The 21,893-nt window shown below is 37.5% G+C and overlaps 1 pseudogene; it reads left to right on the forward strand.

Moving 5' to 3' along the window:
• The first annotated feature begins 19,905 nt into the window (after positions 1-19,905).
• On the forward strand, positions 19,906-20,939 carry LOC132676512 (olfactory receptor 2W1-like; annotated as a pseudogene).
• Positions 20,940-21,893: the final 954 nt, after the last annotated feature.

The raw sequence follows: 21,893 nt of genomic DNA on the forward strand, positions 1-21,893 counted from the left end.
TCAACACAGCTGTGTTTGAGGGACAAGGAAAATACAAGTCTCCCTTATTTCTACACCATCTTAACTCCCTTCTGATTTTTTAAAATTCTTTAATGTTCATTTTATCCTATTTTTTTCTTCCTCTAAAATGAGAAGATGGAGGAATTCACCCCAAAAGAAAGAATAACAAGGGATGATGGCCATGGATTTTGTCAATGCAGATATAAGTAAGATCTCTGAAATAGAACTTAAAACAATGATTATAGGGATACCTGCAGGGCTTGGAAAACCATACAAGACTCTAGAGAGTCCGAGTCTGCAGAGATAAAAGAAATAAGATCTAATAAGGTCAAAATTAAAAATGCTATGACATAAATGCAAACCCAAATTGAGGCCATAAAAATGAGGATGGATGAGATAGAGGAGCAAATCAGCAGATAAAATTATGGAAAATAGTGAAGCTGAAAGAAGAGGGAAACAAAGGTCAGGGATCATGAAGGCAGGCTTAGAGTCTCAGTGATTTATTAAAATGTAGTAACATTCATAGCGGTGCCTGAGTGGTTCAGTGGTTGAGTGTCTGACTCAGTTTGGGCTCAGGTTATTATCTCAGAATTGTGGGATCGAGCCCCACATCGGGTGCCTACTTAAAATTTTTCTTTCTCCCTCTGCCCCTCTCCTGTGCATGGTGTCTCTCTCTCTCTCTCTCTCTCTCTCTCTCTCTCTCTCTCTCTCTCTTTCTCTCTCTCTAACATAATTAATAAATAAATAAACAAACAAACAAACAAACAAACAGATTTAAAACTTAGTAACATTCATATAATAGGAGTCACAGAAGATGAAGAGAGACAAAAAGGGGCAGAAAGTTATTTGAGAAAATTATAAGTGAAAACTTCCCTTATCTGGGGAAGGACAAAAGCTTCAAAATCCAAGAAGCACAGAGAAAACCCTTTAAAATCAACAAAGCCATCTATCTCCGAGACATATCATAGTCAGATTCACAAAATATACAGACAAGGAAAGAATTCTGAAAGTATCAAGGGGGAAAAAATTCCATAACCTAGAAAGAAAGAGAGATTCAGGTTCATAGCAGATCTTTCCATGGAAACTTGGCAGACCAGAAAATGGTAGCAAGACATATTCAATGTGCTTAATGGGGTGGGGGATGCATCCAAGAATACTCTATCCAGCAAGACTGTTATTCAATATAAAAGGAGAGATAGAGTTTCCCAGACAAACAAAAACTAAAGTAAATGACCACTAAACCAGCCCTGCAAGAAAATTTAAGACAGACTCTTTGAGTGGGAAAAAAAGAGCAAAAGAAACAAAGACTGGAAAGAACCAAAAAGCATCACTAAAACCACCAACTCTATAGGCAATGCATTGTCAATGAGTTCATATCTTTCAACAATCACTGTGAATGTAAAGGGACTAAATGCTCCAATCAAAAGACATAGAGTATCAGAACGGATAAAAAAGGAGAGGAGTCAAGATGGTAGAGAAGTAGGGAAAACAAAACTTCCCTCATCCCTCAAACAGCAGTTTTGAGGTCAGAGCACTTGGAATTCCAGGAATCCAGGCTACAGAGTGCCAAAACATCTTCACAGGTGTGTGGAGACAGCTTGATGGTTCAGAGGTGTGTGTTTGTGAACTGGAAGATATAAAATGAGCAGCATAGTCACAGAGGAGGGGAACGGCTTCAGTGAAGAGAAAAAAGGAGGAAAAGAGAGGCTGAGGAAGTGTGAGATTGTATTTGGACAAGAGAAAAGTTTCTCCAGACCACAGATGGGGGGACAAAAAATATGGAGAGAGGCAATTTCTAACTTGTAAACAGGCTTAGGAGTGAAGATCAGAGTTTTCAGGGTTACAAAAATTTCTTTGGACCGGAGCCAGCTGTTCGTGCACATCTGGGAAAAGGGGAGCCAGCCTGGGGCTTGGTAGGGATCTTGGGGGCTCACTGATCAAGAGAGCAGTCCCCTAACTTGAGCACTGAGGGAAGAGCGTATATTGCCCCTCCAAGGACAAAAGACCCTGCAAACGCCAGCCAGAGGCCCTTTGTCAGCTGGGTGGAGTAGCACTTCCCAGAACCAGCAGGATCTGTGAAGGATCCCTTAAGACATGGAGTTTTGAATCCCAGCCAAACACCTAGAGATGCAGGAGACTGTGGAGCAGGACAGACCTGCAACCCATGCTATTCTGTGAGGGTCGCCTAAACAGCATGGATTGGGACACTCCGTCCAGGGAGGAGAGATTGCACTGTCACCATTTTTGTCCCCATCACCAATACAGTGGGGCTTCAGGGAATAAGACAGCGACCCCCAGTGGAGGCGGGGCCCACTTACACCAAACCTGTCAGTCCGTGCCTGGTAAGGGCTTGTCTACCAGAGGAAGATTGACAATGACTGAATCTAAAAGCCACTCTTTCAGACCAGCATGGCCACAGGCTCCAAGGCACGAACAGACAACTGTCATACGGTTTTGCATTTTCTGATTGGATTTTTGATCAATTCTTATTATACATATATGTTTTTATTTTTCTTTCTTTCTTTCTTTCTTTCTTTCTTTCTTTCTTTCTTTCTTTCTTTCCTTCTTCTGGTTGTTTGTTTAACCAGGCATTTTAATTCTATTCTTTTTATACCTTTTCTGTATCTCCTTTATTTTCCTCTCTCTCTCTCTCTCTCTCTCTCTCTCTCTTTCTCTCTCTCTTTCTGGATTAAGTCTTATCATTTCTTTGATTCCCTGCCTGGACTTCTTTATCTGATCTTGTCATTTCTCTCTTGTATGGGATAAGGCTTCTTCCACTCCTTGCCCTTTTCATTTTTTCCAGAGTTACTTCAAACAACAAATCAAAGCACACCTTGTAGAAGGTCAAAACCCTCACAACAAGTAGGGATAAAGCAACCAGAGACATTAAACAGACTACACACAACACACTCCAAATACACGTCCTGAAGTGCCAGGCCCTGGACAGTCTATGACCCCTTTTTAATATAGTAGCACTCACAGGTGCAGGACACATAACAGAAATAAACAATATAGAATCTAAAAAAAAAAAAAACCAGTAGAGTAGATCAATGAAACCAAGAGTTGGTTTTTTGAAACAATAAACAAAATTGATAAACCTCTAGCCAGGTTTCTCAAAAAGAAAAGGGAGATGACCCAAATAGATAAAATCATGAATGAAAATGGACTTATTACAACCAATCCCTCAAAAATACAAGCAGTTATCAGGGAATACTATGAAAAATTATATGCCAACAAACTGGACAACCTGGAAGAAACGGACAAATTCCTAAGCATCCACACACTTCAAAAATTCAAACAGGAAGAAATAGAAAACTTGAACAAACCCATAACTAGCAAAGAAATTGAATCAGTTATCAAAAATCTCCCAAGAAATAAGAGTCCAGGACCAGATGGCTTCCCTGGGGAATTCTACCAGACATTTAAAGCAGAGATAATCCCTACCCGTCTCAAGACGTTCCAAAAAATAGAAAGGAAAGGAAACCCCAGACTCATCCTATGAAGCCAGCATTACTTTGATTCCTAAACCAGACAGAGACCCAGCAGAAAAAGAGAACCACAGGCCAATATCCCTGATGAGCATGGATGCAAAAATTCTCAACAAGATACTAGCAAATCAAATTCAACAGCATATTAGAAGAATTATTCACCATGATCAAGTGTGATTCATTCCTGGGCTGCAGGACTGGTTCAAGATTCGCAAATCAATCAATGTGATACATCACATTAATAAAAAAAAAAAAAGATAAGAACCATATGATCCTGTCAATCGATGCAGAAAAAGCATTTGACAAAATTCAGCATCCTTTCTTCATAAAAACCCTCGAGAAAGTCGGGACAGAAGGAACATATTTAAACATCATAAAAGCCATTGATGAAAAGCCACAGCTAATATCATCCTCAATGGGGAAAAACTGAGAGCTTTCCCCAGGTATCAGGAACACGACAGGGATGTCCACGCTCACCGCTGTTGTTTAACATAGTGTTGGAAGTGCTAGCGTCAGCAATCAGACAACAAAAGGAAATCAAAGGCATCAAAATGGGCAAAGATGGAGTCAATCTTTCACTTTTTGCAGATGACACAATACTCTACATGGAAAACCTGATAGACTCCACCAAAAGTCTGCTAGAACTGATACATGAATTCAGCAAAGTCGCAGGATACAAAATCAATGTACAGAAATCAGTTGCATTCTTATACACTAATAATGAAGGAAAAGAAAGGCAAATAAAGAAACTGATCCCATTCACAATTTCACTAAGAATCATAAAATACCTAGGAATAAACCTAACCAAAGATGTAAAAGATCTGTATGCTGAAAACTATAGAAAGCTTATGAAGCAAATTGAAGAAGATGTAAAGAAATGGAAAAACATTCCATGCTCATGGATTGGAAGAATAAATATTGTTAACATGTCAATACTATCCAAAGTAATCTATGCATTCAATGCAATCCCAATCAATGGGGAAAACCTGAGAGCTTTCTCCCTGAGATCAGGAACATGACAGGGATGCATTGCACCAGCATTCTTCTCGAAGCTAAAACAAGCAATCCTAAAATTTGTAAGGAACCACAAAAGACCCTGAATAGCCAAAGTAATTTTGAAGAAGACCAAAGCAGGAGGCATCACAATCCCAGGCTTTAGCCTCTACTACAAAACTATAATCATCAAGACAACATGGTATTGGCACAAAAACAGACACATAGACCAATGAAATAGAATAGAAACCCCAGAATTAGACACACAAAAGTATGGCCAAGTAATCTTTGACAAAGCAGGAAAGAACATCCAATGGAAAAAAGACAGTCTCTTTAGCAAATGGTGCTGGAAGAACTGGACAGCAACATACAGAAGGATGAAACTAGACCACTTTCTTACACCATTCACAAAAATAAACTCAAAATGGATAAATGACCTGAATTTGAGACAGGAAACCATCAAAACCCTAGAGGGGAAAGCAGGAAAAAACCTCTTACCTCAGCTGCAGCAGTTTCTTACTTGACACATCCCCAAAGGCAAGGGAATTAAAAGCAAAAATGAACTATTGCGGCCTCATGAAGAGAAAAAGCTTCTGCACTGCAAAGGAAACAATCAACAAAACTAAAAGGCAACTGTCAGAATGGGAAAAGATATTTGCAAATGACCTATCAGACAAAGGGCTAGTATCCAAAATCTATAAAGAACTCGCCAAACTCCACAACCGAAAAACAAATAATCCAGTGAAGAAATGGGTGAAAACATGAATAGACACTTCTCTAAAGAAGACATCCAATGGCCAACAGGCACATGAAAAGATGCTCAATGTCGCTCTGCATCAGGGAAATACAAATCAAAACCACACTCAGATACCACCTCATGCAGCCAGAGTGGCTAAAATGAACATACCAAGAGACTATAGATGCTGGTGAGGCTGTGGAGAAACGAGAACACTCTTGCACTGTTGGTGGGAATGCAAACTGGTACAGCCACTCTGGAAAACAGTGTGGAGGTTCCTCAAAAAATTAAAAATAGATCTACCCTATGACCCAGTAATAGCACTGCTAGGAATATACCCAAGGGATACAGGAGTTCTGATGCATAGGGGCACATGTACCCCAATGTTTATAGCAGCACTTTCAACAATAGCCAAATTATGGAAAGAGTCTAAATGTTATCAAATGATGAATGGATAAAGAAATTGTGGTTTATATACACAATGGAATACTACATGGCAATAAGAAAGAATGAAATATGGCCTTTTGTAGCAATGTGGATGGTACTGGAGAGTGTTATGCTAAGTGAAATAAGTCACAAAAAGAAATACAGATACCATATGTTTTCACTCCTATGTGGATCCTGAGAAACTTAACAGAAGACCATGAGGGAGGGGAAGGGGGAAAAAAAGGTTAGAGAGGGAGGGAGCCAAGACATAAAAGATTCTTAAAAACTGAGAATAAACTGAGGGTTGATGGTGGATGGGAATGAGGGGAAGTGGGTGATGGGTATTGAGGAGGGCCCCTGTTGGGATGAGCACTGGGTGTTGTATGGAAACCAATTTGACAATAAATTTCATATAAAAAAAGAAGTTGTGGTTTATATAGACAACAGAATACTACTTGCCAATGAGAAAGAGTGAAATATGGCCTTTTGTAGAAACGTGGATGGAATGTGTAGAATTGTGGATGGAGAGTGTTGTGCTAAGTGAAATAAGTCATACAGAAAAAGATACCACATGTTTTCACTCTTATGTGGATGCTGAGAAATTTAACAGAAGACCATGCGGGAGGGGAAGGGGGAAAAAAAGTTACAGAGAGGGAAGGAGGCAAACGATAAGAGACTCCTAAAAACTGAAAATAAACTGAGGGTTGATGGGGTTGGGAGGGAGGGGAAAGCGGGTGATGGGCACTGAGGAGGGCACCTGTTGGGATGAGCACTGGGTGCTGTATGGAAACCAATCTGACAATAAATTTCATATTAAAAAAAAAGAAATAGCAATTCCTCTGCTATTTCCAAATAAATTAATTTTGCTAGCAAAGTAAAAAAAAAAAAATTAAATAATAAATAAAACAAAGAGTGTAACAAGAGATGAGGAAAGGCACAACATCATAATTAAGGAGTCTATCCATCAACAAGTACTAACAATTGTAAATATTTATGCCCCTTATATATTATATATTATATAGATATATGTAATATAAATATTTATATATTTGGAACACACAAATATATAAATCAATTGGTGACTAACATATAGAAACCCATTGATAATAATACAATAATACTACAGGACATTAATACTGCACTTATAGCAATGGGAAGATCATCTAAGCACAAAATCAATAAGAATTCAAAGGCTCTGAATGACACACTGCACCAGATGAACTTAACAGATATTCAAAACGTTTCATCCTAAAAGCAGAATACATTTTTCTTGAATGTACATGGAACATTCTCCAGGATAGATCACATACTGGGTAGAAATCAGCCCTCAACAGGTAAAGATTGATATCACGCCATGTATATTTTCAGATCACAACACAAAAAAGCTAGAAAGCAATCGCAAGAAAAATTTTGTTATCGCTCAAATACATGAAGGTAAAAAAAAAAATCCTACTAAATAATGAATGGGTTAACCAGAAAATTAGAGAAGAATTTTTTTTTAAACATGAAAGCCAATGAAAATGAAAACACAAGATCAAAACCTTTGAGATGCAGCCAAGGCAGTCCTAAGAGGAAAGTACATTGCAAGTCAGGCCTATCTCAAGAAGCAAGAAAGGTCTGAAATACACAACATTACATCTAAAGGAGCTAAAAAAGGAACTGCAAATAAAGCCTACAGCCAGCAGAAGGGAAATAATAAAGATTAGAGCAAAAATAAATGACTAGAAACAAACAAAAAAACCCAGAAGACACCAATGATACTAAATAATGGTACTTTGAAAGAATAAAGAAAATTGAGGGTCGTCTGGGTGGCTCAGTCAGTTAAGCATCTGACTTTGGCTCAGGTCATGATCTCACAGTTTTTGAGTTCAAGCCCCACATCAGGTTCTGTGCTGACAGCTCAAAGCCTGGAGCCTGTTTCAGATTCTCCCTCCCTCTCTCTCTCTGCTACCTCCCTGCTCATGCTCTTGTCTCTGTCTCTCTCTCTCTTTTTCTCTCTCTCTCTCAAAAATAAATATTTAAAAATTTTTAAAAAAAAGAATGAAGAAAGTTGAAAAACCCCTAGCCAGACTTATCAGAAAGAGAGAGGATCCAAATAGATAAAATCACAAATTAAAGAGGAGAAATGACAACCAATCACACAGAATTCTCAGTGAATTATTGAGACATCATCAACATAAATAGCTTCTCCACAATGAAGGAAAGAATCAACAAAACTAAAAGGCAGCCTACAGAATGAGAGAATATATTTCCAAGTGACATGTCAGATAGAGTTAGTATCCAAAATCTACAAAGAACTTATCAAACTCAACACCAAAAAAACCAAATAATCCAGTGAAGAAATGGGCAGAAGACATGAATAGACACTTTTCTGTTAAATAGCTAACAGATGCATGAAAAGATTCTCAACATCATTCATCATCAGGGAAATACAAATCAAAACCACATTAAGATACTACCTCACACTGGTCAGAATGGCTAAAATTCACAACTCAAGAAAAACAGGTGTTGGTGAGGATGCAGAAAAAGGGAAACACTTTTGCACTATTGGTGGGAATGCAAACTGGTGCAGCCACTCTAAAAACAGTGTGGAGGTTCCTCAAAAAACTAAAAATACAACTACCCTACAATGAGAAATTCTATTAGAATATTTACCCAAAGGTTACAAAAATATAGATTCAATGGGTACATGCATCCCAATGTCTATAGCAGCATTATCAACAATAGGCAAACTATGGAGAGAGCCCAAATGTGGTAAAACGATAAAAAGATGTGGTACAAATATACAATGGAATACCACTCAGTCATCAAAAATAATGGAATCTTGCCATTTGTAATTACATGGATAAAGCTAGAATGTGTTATGCTAAGTGAAATAAGCAATCAGAGAAAACAAATACCATATGATTTCACTCATATGTGGAATTTGAGAAACAAAACATGATATGGAAAGGGGGCAGAGAAGAGAGGGAAACAAACCACAAGAGACTCTTAACAATAGAGAACAAACTGAGGGTTGATGGAGGGAGGCGGGTGGGAGATGGGCTAGATGGGTGATGGGTACTAAGGAGGGAACTTGTTGGAATGAGCACGGGGTGTCATAGGTAAGTGATGAATCACTGAATTTTACTCTTGAAACCAATAGCACACTGTATGTTAACTAACTAGAAGGTTTTTTTTTTTTAAAGAATCTTCATATTTTGGGGGTTTTTATTCTCTTTTTTTCCCTTCCCCTACGTTCATACACCTTTGATCACCATATCTTTGTAAGATAACTTGAAGTTTGTAATTGTGAGGCCTCCAGTTTTGCTTTTCTTTTTTGAGGGATGCTTTTGAGGGATACTGGGGTCTTTTTATGTTTTCATACAAATTTTAGGATTGTTTGTTCTAGCTTTGGGGGAGTGAATGATGCTGATTACTGACAACATCTGAGGACTGAGGTGGCAGAAGCGTCGAGGGGATGGCCCAGCAGCCCCTCTGCTCAGGGCGGGGTCTACAAGGGGCAGGACTTGGGGATGGGAATGACCTACTTACTTACCCTTCAACAATAAACAGTCCTTAATGTCTCTTTCTTCTCTGAAAAGTGACCCCAGAGATGACATCACTGTATGAACAGAAACGAAATATTGGAAAATTCAATAGCTGTACTGAGCATGGGACAAACACCTCAGAACTCTCCTGAGCTTGACAGAGCCCGTGGGAAACAGAGAAAATGAACTCCTTACTATCAACCCCTGTACTCAGCCAGCTCAATAATGAGATCCCAAGGGTCTACCTTCCTAGGAAGAAGCGAATACTTTGAAAATCTCCTTAACTACATTTCTAACTTTAAATAATGAACACTGCTCTTTCACCAGGTCCACAGAGATATCATACCATTCTGGGAGAAAGGATGAGCAAATACAACAGGTCTACAATTTATCACAACATAGTGGGACCACCATCAATAAATTAAACCACAGTGCCATGGTCATTTCTCACTAAGTTTCTAGATCCTAACTGCCCTCAATAAGGGTAAATAAGGTAGTTATTCAGGGGTTAATGAGAAGCTCTGTTTATATTCTTACGTAGAGGACAGAGAAAAGGCAAGGAAAATACAAGTGATCAAAACTCTGGAATGCCTTTTTTTTTTAAGTATAGTTGATATATAATATTAGTTCCAGGTTTTCAACATAGTGCTTCAACAATCATATACATTATGAAATGATCACTATTTTAAGTGTATTCACCATCTGCTGCAATACAATGTTGTTACAATATTATTGAATGTATTCCCTCTACTGTACTTTTCATCTCTGTGACCTATATATTTTGTAACTGGAAGTTTAAACCTCTTAATCCCCTTCTCCTCTTTCACCCATCCCCCTACCAGCCCTTCTGGCAACCACCAATTTGTTCTCTGTATTTGTAAGTCTATTTCTGGTTTTGTTTGGTCTATTCGTTTTGTAGATTGATATCTTGCCATTCACAATATGGATGGACATAGAAGGTATAATGCTACATGAAAAAAGTCAGAGAAAGGCAAATAACATTATTTCACTTAGGTGCAGAATGCAGTTTTTATTGATTAGATTAATTCATCGATCAATCATAGAAAAAATTACATGAACATTTACACATCCATGTATTCTTTTATCTACTCTGCCTTCTAAATTAAAACCATACAGATATCACCTCACGCCAGTCAGAGTGGCTAAAATGAACAAATTAGGAGACTATGCTGAGAGGATGCTGGAGAGGATGTGGAGAAACGGGAACCCTCTTGCACTGTTGGTGGGAATGCAAACTGGTGCAGCCACTCTGGAAAGCAGTGTGGAGGTTCCTCACAAAATTAAAAATAGACCTACCCTATGACCCAGCAATAGCACTGCTAGGAATTTACCCAAGGGATACGGGAGTACTGATGCATAGGGGCACTTGTACCCCAATGTTTATAGCAGCACTCTCAACAATAGCCAAATTATGGAAAGAGCCTAAATGTCCATCAACTGATGAATGGATAAAAAAATTGTGGTTTATATACACAATGGAGTACTACGTGGCAATGAGAAAGAATGAAATATGGCCCTTTGTAGCAACGTGGATGGAACTGGAGAGTGTGATGCTAAGTGAAATAAGCCATACAGAGAAAGACAGATACCATATGGTTTCACTCTTATGTGGATCCTGAGAAACTTAACAGAAACCCATGGGGGAGGGGAAGGGGGAAAAAAAAGAGGTTAGAGTGGGAGAGAGCCAAAGCATAAGAGACTCTTAAAAACTGAGAACAAACTGAGGGTTGATGGGGGGTGGGAGGGAGGGGAGGGTGGGTGATGGGTATTGAGGAGGGCACCTTTTGGGATGAGCACTGGGTGTTGTATGGAAACCAATCTGACAATAAATTTCATATATTGAAAAAAAAAATAAATAAAAAATAAATAAATAAATAAATAAATAAATAAATAAAATAAAGTATAATATGAAGCTAAAAAATTAATTAAAATAAATTAAAACCATGAAATTTTTAAATGGCTGAGTAATATTTAATTGTATCTTTGTATGTTCATACATATCTATACCACATCTTCTTCATAAATTCATCTATTGATGGACATTTGGACTGTTTCCATATCTTGACTATTGTAAAAAATGCTACAATAAAAAAAATGCTACAATAAACATAGGAGTGGACTTATGTTTTTGAATTAGTGTTTTTGTTTTCTTTTTTAGGCACTTGTGATGAGCATTAAGTGATGTATGAAATTGTTGAATCACTATAATCTACATCTGAAACTAATGTAACACTGTATGTCAACTATACTGGAATTAATGAAATAAAAAGTGTTTTTGTTTTCTTTGTAAATACCCAGTAGTGCAATTACTGAATCACATACTATTTCTATTTTTAACTTCTTGGAGAATCTTCATACTACTTTTCACAGTGGCTGCACCAGTTTGCATTCCCACCAGCAGTGACTGAGGGTTTTCTCCACACTCTCACCAACACTTGTTACTTATTTTTTATTTTAGCCATTCTGCCAGTTGTAAGGTGATATATTATTATGGTTTTGATTTTCATTCCCCTGATGATGAGTGACGTTTCAGCATCTTTATATGTGTTTGTTTGCCATCTGTATGTCATCTTTGGGAAAATATCTATTCAAGTTCTCCACCATAAGAAATGGTATCTTGGCATTTGCAACAACATGGATGGACCTAGAGAGAACAACGCTAAGTGAAACAAACCAAATACCATATGATTTTACTCATGTATGTAATTTGAGAAATTAGTTTCCACATATGAAATTCCACAAATGAAAGTCAACTTCCTGGATTACTCAACTGATGACAATAGTTGAGAAAAGACATGGAAACAATTCTGTATGACTCAAACATTTTCTCTAAAACTCTATGCAGTGCTGCTGCTTTGCAATAATTGGTGAAGAGTTCAAGACTCTTCACAGGCTAACCCTGGGCTTACTAACCACTTAATGCCACTTCTTGTGACTTAATATATACTCTGGTTAATTATTTCCCATTCTTCAGCAGTCAGCTGAAATACAATATCTCCATGAAACTGTGACCCCATAGATTCAAATAACCTCTCCAACTGCTTTGTATCCCAAATGGCATTTGTGTGTGCCACTAAAAGAACAATTCTCATTTTTTAGCTTTTATTATTATTATTTTAAAACATTTTTGTTTCCCGCCATATTGTGAGCTCTTCAAAGTTGGGATAGTATCCTCTTTACATCCCTTTTGGCTTCTAACACAGTGTAACTTATATCAAATGACCTTTCACATAAAGAATTACCATAATACTCTGGGATAAATATTGATTTTAGGGGCACCTGGCTGGCTCAGTCACCTAAGTGTCCAAATCTTGATTTCAGCTGAGGTCATGATCCCACAGTTAGTGGATTTGAGTCCCATGTCAGCCTCTCCACTGACAACATGAAGCCTGCTTGAGATTCTCTCTCTTCTCTCTCCCTCTCTGCCCCACCCCCACACTCACTTGATTGCTTTTTCTCTCTCTCTCAAAATAACCTTTTTTTAAAATACTGATTTTAACTAAATCATCAGTTATTTCACTTTCAATTCATACTCTTCTCCAGCTCTCTGTCCAGTGTTCTTCAACATTAGAAGCAAACTTATTACAATTATCCATTGTATACATTCTCTATCACATCTGCCAAGCAGGTTATATAACTCTCTCAATTCAATATAAACTAGATCATTCAAACAAGGGCAATGCAGAATCACTTTTTTAAATATTGTGAAAAAATGACACTTTCAGATATTTGGGGCCAAAGTAAATGTCTTTTTCTTCTAAGTGTTAGTCACAAACTGCAGGCTACTACGGAAATTCTGAAATAATCAGGAGAGTTTCTTTTGTGATTTTCTGATAATAATTACAGAGTGACATGATAGTAAATCCACTCTTCTGATATAATGCCAAAAAAGTGATTATTCTCTATTATTTTATTCTATGCAATTGTTTATGCAATTTCTTCCTGTCATGATTGTTTTTATTCCATACCCATATGTTATTGCTGTTTTATAGCAAATGTATAACCACCAAATTCTAACAAGGTTGAAATTTCCTACAAATCTTTGATAATCATCTGATCCTTCGAATCATAGACATAATGCAAAGGATAGAGAGTGGACACTTATGAACTCTAGAGGCAAAACTTGATTTTATACAATAGCAAATATTCCAATGAAAAATTAAAATATCTTTCAAATAAATTATAAAGACTAGATGATAAAAGTGCGATATCATTTTTTGCTTTATCCTTAACATCCACACTTAAGGATGAAGTATCATTGGGAAAATGCAAATCAAAATTCTGTGGGAAATGTCCATCAATGTAGTGTATATATACAATGGAATATTATTTGACCATGATAAAGAATTAAATCTTGCCCTCTTCAATGAAGTAGTTGGATCTATAGAGTATTATGCTAACCAAAATAAATCAGTCAGAGAAAGACAAATACCACATAAATTTACTCATTTGTGGAATTTAAGAAATAAAACAAAGGAGAATAGTCAAAAAAAAAAAAGAGTGAGAGAGAGGGAAACCAAGAAACAGATTCGTAACTATAGAGAAGAAACTGATGGTTACTAAAGGGGAGGTGCATGGGGGGTAATTACACAGGTGATAAGGATTAAGAGTACACTTACCTTGATGATCATGGAATAATATATGGAATCGTTAAAACACGATATTGTACACCTGAAACTAATATTACACTGTATGGTAACTAACTGGAATTTCTATAAAAACATTAAAAAACAAAAAAAAATACACAATTATGAAAATTTATGCAAATGGTGCTGGGAGAACTGGACTGTGACATGCAGAAGAATGAAATTGGACCATTTTCTTACACCACACACAAAAATAAATGCAAAATGGATAAAAACCTAAATGTGAGACAAGAAACCATGAAAATCCTAGAGGAGAAAAGAGGCAACAACCTCTTTGACCTCAGCCACAGCAACTTCTTGACAAGTCTCAGAGGCAAGGGAAACAAAAGCAAAACCACAATGAGATACCACTTTGCAACTGTCAGAATAGCTAACATCAACAACTCAGGAAACAACAGATGTTGACAAGGATGCAGAGAAAGAGGAATCCTAGTGTACTACTGGTGGGAATGCAAACTGGTACAGCCACTCTGGAAAACAGTATGGAGGTTCCCCAAAACATTAAAAATAGAAATACCCTATGACTCAGCAATCCCACTACTAGGTATTTATCCAAAGGATCAGGAGTGCTGATTCATAAGGGCATATGCACCCCAATGTTTATAGCAGCAATATCAACAATAACCAAAGTATTGAAAGAGCCCAAGTTTCCATTAACTGATGGACAGCCATCGGAAAGAATGAAATCCTGTCATTTCCAACAATGTGAATGGAACTACAGTGTATTTTGCTAAGCAAAATAAGTCAGTCAGAGAAAGACAGATACCACATGATTTCACTCATACGTAGAATTTGAGAAATTTAATATGATCATAGGGGAAGGGAAGGAAAATAAAAATGAGAGGGAGGCAAAACATAAGAGACTCTTAAATACAGAGAATAAACTGAGGGTGGATGGGGATGAGGGGGCGGGGTTGGGGAAAATGAGTGATGGACATTAAGGAGGGCACTTGTTGTCATGGGCACTGGGTGTTATACATAAGGGACGAATCAGTGGATTCTTCTCCTGAAGCCAAAACTACACTGTATATTAACTAACTTGAGAAAGAAAATAAAAAGATGTTGTATATATATATATATATATATATATATATATATATATATATATATACATTGAAATATTACTCGGCAATCAAAAAGAATTAAATCTTGCCATTTGCAGGAATGTAGATGGAACTGGAGGGTATTATACTAAGTAAAATTGGTCAGAGGAAGACAGATACCATATGATTTCACCCATATGTGGAATTTGAGAAATTTAGCAGATGAACATAGGGGAAGGCAAGGAAAAATAGATAAAAAACATAAGGAGGCAAACCAAAAGAGACTCTTAAGTACAGAGAACAAGTTGAGTGTTAAATGGGAGATGGTCATTAGGGAGGGCAAGTGTTGGGATCAGCACTGGGCATCATACATAAGAGATAAATCACTGGGTTCTACTCCTGAAGCCCAAACTACACTGTATGTTAATTAACATGGGAAAGAATGAATGAATGAATGAATGAATGAATGAATGAATGAATCTTATAGGTTAACATCTACTGTAATTCTAGTCTTTGAAATGCACATTTAGCAGCAAATTTTATCTGTAACGCATTTACTACCTAGAGAAAAAAATTCTGAATATACAGTTCCTCATTCCCGCCCTGAAGCTTTCCTTCATGTTGGCATAACTTTTGCATCTATTCCATTTCTCCTAATGAAACATCAGGATATGGTCTAATTCTCCAACCTCTTCATGAACTGCTCTTTCTCTGCCACTTTACAGACATCAATTGGATGCAGGTCAATGGTTTAGGAAATCTTTCTTCGTGATCTGGGCTTTCAGGCAACACTGGGAAATTTTGCTCCCTTCTTAATCTGAATTAATGCTTTTATAATGTGCCTCTAGGACTAAGACCTATTTGCTGGGTTTTTTTCAGTCAGAATGAGTAGCAAGAATCTGCGACAGGTTTCATCACCTCATGAAGTCACGTGTTCAAGAAGGTGGAGTCCTCCTGTCCAGAATGAGTTTTTAACCTGCTTGGGGAACAGCAGAATTCACAGAATTCACAGCCACACTGCAGGAAAGACATGAAGGGGCAGCAGTGCTGGACAGCACGTGCTTAGCTTTTCCACACGTTGTGGGCTCCTCACTGGTCAAGAAGCAGCATATCGGGAGAACTGTCTCTGGATCATAGTAACGTCCATCTTCAATCTCTCTTGGAAAAGAGCGTGTCTGGGTTGGTAAAACAATTGGGGGAGGTAAGGGAAACTGAGCTTAGAGTTATATGCACTGATTCCTCTGGTTTTCTTTCAGAATTCTTATACAGTAAATCAATATTGTAAATCTCTTCAGAGAAATTCTCCCTTTTAAGCTCTATTATGGAAGATTAAATCTATTCTCCACTAGAAGAGGAGGACATGAAACTCTTTCTCGACGTGTGATTTCAGACATTTTGATCCAGCAGAAATGTAATGGGGAAATGTAGGTTAAATTGGAAATGAAGGACTGAAATACAATATTTTATGCAAGAGGACTGTGCACATGGGAAGGAATCAGATCTGTCTCTAAATCTCATGGTGTGCATGAAAAATTATTTGAAGATTTCCAATGTCAGGGTTTTAATTGGCAGAAGGATTTTTCCCCTTTCTGAATTAATCTCTGAAAGACATAGCGATAATGGAAATAGCTAAGGAATTAACAGCATGGCATTGACGTTCATTTTCAACAAATTTTAATTTTTGTTTTCATATAATTTTAACTGAGGTTCTGTCTTATTCAGAAGTCAGGAACTATTACACACACCAACTTGTCTGTTGATATAAATAAGTATTATTTATTCATCTCCCTGCTCAGACATTATAGACCTATAAAGATGTGTGGCAGTGTGCAACACATTTCAGAGAGTTATTTTTTTATCCAATTTAGTCAATGTCAGAATCCAGGCTTAAACCAGGATTCTTGAAAAACCAATTCTTTTTTATGTTTATTTTTGAGATAGAGACAGAGTGTAAGTGGGGGGAGAGCAAGAGAGAGACGAAGAGACAGAATCCAAAGCAGGTTTTAGGCTCTGAACTGTCAGCACAGAGTCCAATGTGGGGTTTGAACCCATGAACCATGAGATCAGACACTTACCTGACTGAGCCACCCTGGTACCCCTTGAAAAGCTAATTCTGAGGGAATCTCCAACTGACTCTCTTAACTATTTTAGCCAGTATAATCAGTTGCTTCTAAATATTTCTACTTTTGAATCATGGCCAGAGTTTGAAGTATTTTCTTCATAATATCCAGGAAACATATTTGAAATGGCATAATAAACAAATAGCATACTGTATATATTTGTATTATATCTACACACACGTGCACGAGTGTGCACACACACACACACACACACACACACACACACACACAAAGGGAGACAGGGACACTAGTTTGATATTTACTTGTTAATTTTCAATAAGTATTTTCCCTTAGTTATTTTTTTTTTTTTTTGAGAGAGAGAGAGCATGAAGGGGGAGTGGGGCAGAGAGAGAATGTCAAGCAGGCTCTATGCCCAGCACAGAGCCTGACATGTGGTTTGAACCCAGATTCATGACCTGAGCCAAAATCAAGAGTCAAACACCTAACTTACTGAGCCACCCAGGTGCCACTCTTATTTATTTTTTTAATTTTTTTAATGTTTATTTATTGTTGAGAGAAAGAGAGAGAGTGTGAGCAGAGTAGGGGCAAAGACAGAGGAAGACACAGAATCCGAACCAGGCTCCAGGCTCTGAGCTGTCATCACAGAGCCTGATGCAGGGCTTGAACTCAAGAATTGTGAGATCATGACCTGAGCCAAAGTTGAAGCTTAACCACTGACCCACCCAGGCACCCCCGTTATTTTTTAGTAGAAGCTTTCTGGATGTTACTATGGCTTCAGCAGTAAGAAGTTGTATTTTTATATTCAGTGATAGCACACAATGGAGAACTAGTGATAATCTGTTCAATTGTTTAAAATTTGGGCGGTTCTAATATCCTCATGCATGTCCACAGGAGCTCTACCTGTATCACACTACTGAATAAGGCTGAGCTCATTATTCCTTAGAATAGAAACTAATGTCTTAAATTACTTTTCACCAGACTGAATGTACCTGTTATTTGTTACCATATAAATCACAGATATTTTCCACTTGTCTGCCACCTTCTCTCCTCCCATTTAGGTAACTTCAAAAACACCAACGTATGTTTTAATGTAAAAAAAAAAAGTGCTAACTAATAACTTTAAGTGATTTTACACTTTTATTCATAGTATGATAATTGTTCTTTTGTTCAACAATTATGTATAAATATGTGGGAAAGGTAAACGGTAGATAGATACAGATAGATACATAGATACACAGATATTGGATAGATAGGTATTGGGGGAATGTTTTAGGCAGCATGGAGAGCTATCAAGCACACTTTCTTAAAGATTGCAAAATATCATTAGAGGCTGTTAAACTTTTACCTACATGGCACATTATAATTTCTCCTTATAACAATTGTACTAATATTTATAGAGATATGCTATGCTCTAAGCAGATTTATTACTAAGTTAATCTTGACCCCAAGCAGTTTTGTTTTTCTTATTTTCACAATAAGAAATCTGAGCCCAGAAGGGCTTGGTAAATTGTCTGGGAGAAAACTCTTAAGTAACTTGCAGAGATGTGAAGAAAAACTCTTCCTATGCTTTTAGGCTCTGGGATACACTGGCCATCTGCAGATACCCCTTTCATGACATACGATATCAAACAAAAAAAAGATATATTCAGAGTAACCCTCTTTAAGCAAGAAACATTCAGAGCCAGACAAAAGAATGAGCAGGATTACAAAACAAGTAGAAATCCAGAAAAGGGGACGTGTTCCAAGGGCTTCTGATGGAAATGAGTTTACATGTCGAACTGGGAGGAAGCCAGGAGTCCATGTGTGTAAAGTGACTTCTGAGATGAGAATGAGGCCTTGTGCATGTCCATCAAGGAATCTTAAAGGACTGGAGTATTTCTTCAGTGTAACAGAAAGGGGCCCGCAAATTAAAAAGCACATGGATGATGTAACTGATTTTATTGAATCTTGTGACAATGTAAACAACAACAAAAAAGAATGGATGAAAGGAGTGAAGACAGCAGCCAGAATCTAGAAAAGAGACAATGGGGGTACCTGGGTGGCTCAGTTGGTTAGGCATCCAACATGGACTCAGGTCATCATCTCAGGGTTCGTGGTTTCAAGCCCCATGTCTGGCTCTGTGCTGACAGCTCAGAGCCTGGAGCCTGCTTCAGATACTGTCTCTTCCTCTCTCTCTCTCTCTGCCCCTCCTCTCTCTCTTTCTCTCTCTCTCTCAAAACTAAATAAACGTTTTAAAAAATGTTTAGAAAAGAGACAATAGTAGTTTAGAATACCATAGTGATTGTGGAAGCTTCTTAACAGTGAGAGGATAGTTAAAATACAACTTGCATTAAAATTTACCATTTCAGTGATAAGTATTGGGATGAGAGACATAAAGGTGCCAAAGATAAAAGGCCATGTCTCCTACGTGAGAAATCACTACACCAACGGTACTACTCACTAAGATATGAAAGAAGAGGAACACTCTTTTCCTCATTCTGACATTAGCAAAATAATTACATTTTATAGGCAAATTTCCTGACCAAAAAAATAATGTGTTCACTATATCAAGCAAACTAGATGGGTAGAGAATCAGAGGGTCACATCACTTTAGAACCAGACCCTTTTCACACTTGCAAATTTACATGTGACAAATTTCACCAAACTCTCCAAGGTCACCTAGATAAAAATATAATATTAAACCCAACACCATAAAAGTATCTACAACAAATACCAGATTACTTGGCTATAATATTTACTTTGACCCATTATTTTTTTAATAATTAACATAAATTCTTTCTCTTTTTTTAGTTCTGTATTTAGTTAAATTATGTGGTCTCTACTGATCAATTTCTCCTTCTCCTTCTTCTTCCTTATTCCTCCTCCTGTTCCACATCATCATTCCCATCCTCCTTTCCCTCCTTCTGCTTTTCTCATTCTACGATTTGGACACTGAAGGACTATGGGTCAAAACAATCACACTTCTCTGCATGGTTTTATTCTGCTCGGCTTCTCGGACCATCCCAAACTGGAGATGGTCCTATCAGGAGTTGTCACTCTCTTCTACTTCGTTACATGGGTGGGTAACACAGCCATCATCCTTGCATCTCTCCTGGATTCCCATCTCCACACACCGATGTATTTTTTCCTCAGGAACTTATCTTTCCTGGATCTATGTTTCACAACCAGCATCATCCCTCAGATGCTTGTTAACTTGTGGGGACCTGACAAGACCATCAGCTATGTGGGCTGTGTCACTCAACTCTACGTTTATATGTGGTTGGGTTCCACTGAGTGTCTCCTCCTTGCTGTTATGTCCTATGATCGTTTCACAGCTATTTGTAAGCCCCTGCATTATTTGGTAATCATGAATCCACATCTCTGTCTCAAGATGATAATCACAGTCTGGAGCATTAGTTTGGCTGGTTCTGTATTATTATGTACACTCACCCTCAATTTGCCTCAATGTGGAAACAACCTTCTGGACCATTTCTTGTGTGAGTTGCCAGCTATGGTCAAGATAGCATGTATAGACACCACAACAGTTGAAATGTCTGTTTTTGCTTTAGGCTTTGTCTTTGTCCTTACACCACTCGGCCTTATTCTTATATCCTATGGTTACATCGCCAAAGCCGTGCTGAGAATAAAGTCAAAAGAAGGCCAACAAAAAGCAATTAATACCTGTGGATCTCATCTCACTGTCGTGTCCATCTTCTATGGAACTATTATCTACATGTACCTGCAACCAGGTAACAGTGCCTCCAAAGACCAGGGAAAGTTCCTCACCCTCTTTTACACGATCATCACTCCAAGTCTTAACCCTCTCGTTTATACCCTGCGGAACAAGGACATGAAGAATGCATTGAGGAAGCTGGTGAGATTGACCGTGAATCTACAAAATCGAAGAGGAATGGAAAGTCAAAGAAAAGTATTACCCTGGATAAGAATGAAAACCATTTTCTAATTGTCTTTATTTGTTTTATTCAAGTGAAATAACACACAGTGTTATATAGTTTAGTTTCAGATGTACAATATGACTCAACAATTCTATACATTTATCAGTGCTCATCACGTGTAATTTTTTAAATCCCCTTTATCTATTTCACCCATCTCCTCACTCACCTCCCCTCTAGAAATTACTAATTCCCTATATTTAAGAGTCTGCTTTTTTAATCTCTTTCTTTTATTTGTTTGTTCATTTGCTTTGATGCCTAAATTCAACATATGAGTGAAATCATATGGTATTTGTCTTTCTCTGACTTATTTCACTTAGTATTGCATGCCCTAGCTCCAACCACATTATTGCAAGTGGCAAGATTTTGTTCTTCTTATGGCTGATAAATATTCTATTCTGTTTCTTCTATCTTCTGTATCCATTCATCTATTGATGGGCACTTGGGTTGCTTCCATATAGTGACTATTAATAATGCTGCAGTAAACAGGGGTGCACATATCTTTTCAAATTAGTGTTTTAGTGGAATTAATGGATCATATGGTACTTCTATTTTTAGTTTTTCAAGGAAACTCCATAGTGTTTTCCACAGTGGCTGTACCAATTTGCATTCCCACCAACAGTGCATGAGGATAGCAATTCCTTTGACATCAGCCACAAAAACACTTTCTGAAATATGTCTCCTCTGACCAGAGAAACAAAAGCAACATTAAACTATTGAGACTACAACAAAACTAAAAGAGTTTGCACAGCAAAGTAAACAATAAACAACACAAGAGGGCAAACTACCGAATGGGAGAAGATATATCTAAATGATATATTCAAAATGTATAAATAACTTATACAACTCAACACCAAAAAAATCTGATTTAAAAATAGGCAGAGTACCCTAATATACCTTTTTCCAAAGAAGACAGATAGATAGCCAACACACATGAAAATATGCTCAACATCACTAAGCATCAGAGAAATGCAAATTAAAACCACAATATGAGATT

The sequence above is a fragment of the Panthera onca genome, chromosome B2 (genome assembly GCF_046562875.1).
Source record: "Panthera onca isolate mPanOnc1 chromosome B2, mPanOnc1 haplotype 2, whole genome shotgun sequence".
NCBI classification, from domain to species: Eukaryota; Metazoa; Chordata; class Mammalia; order Carnivora; family Felidae; genus Panthera; species Panthera onca.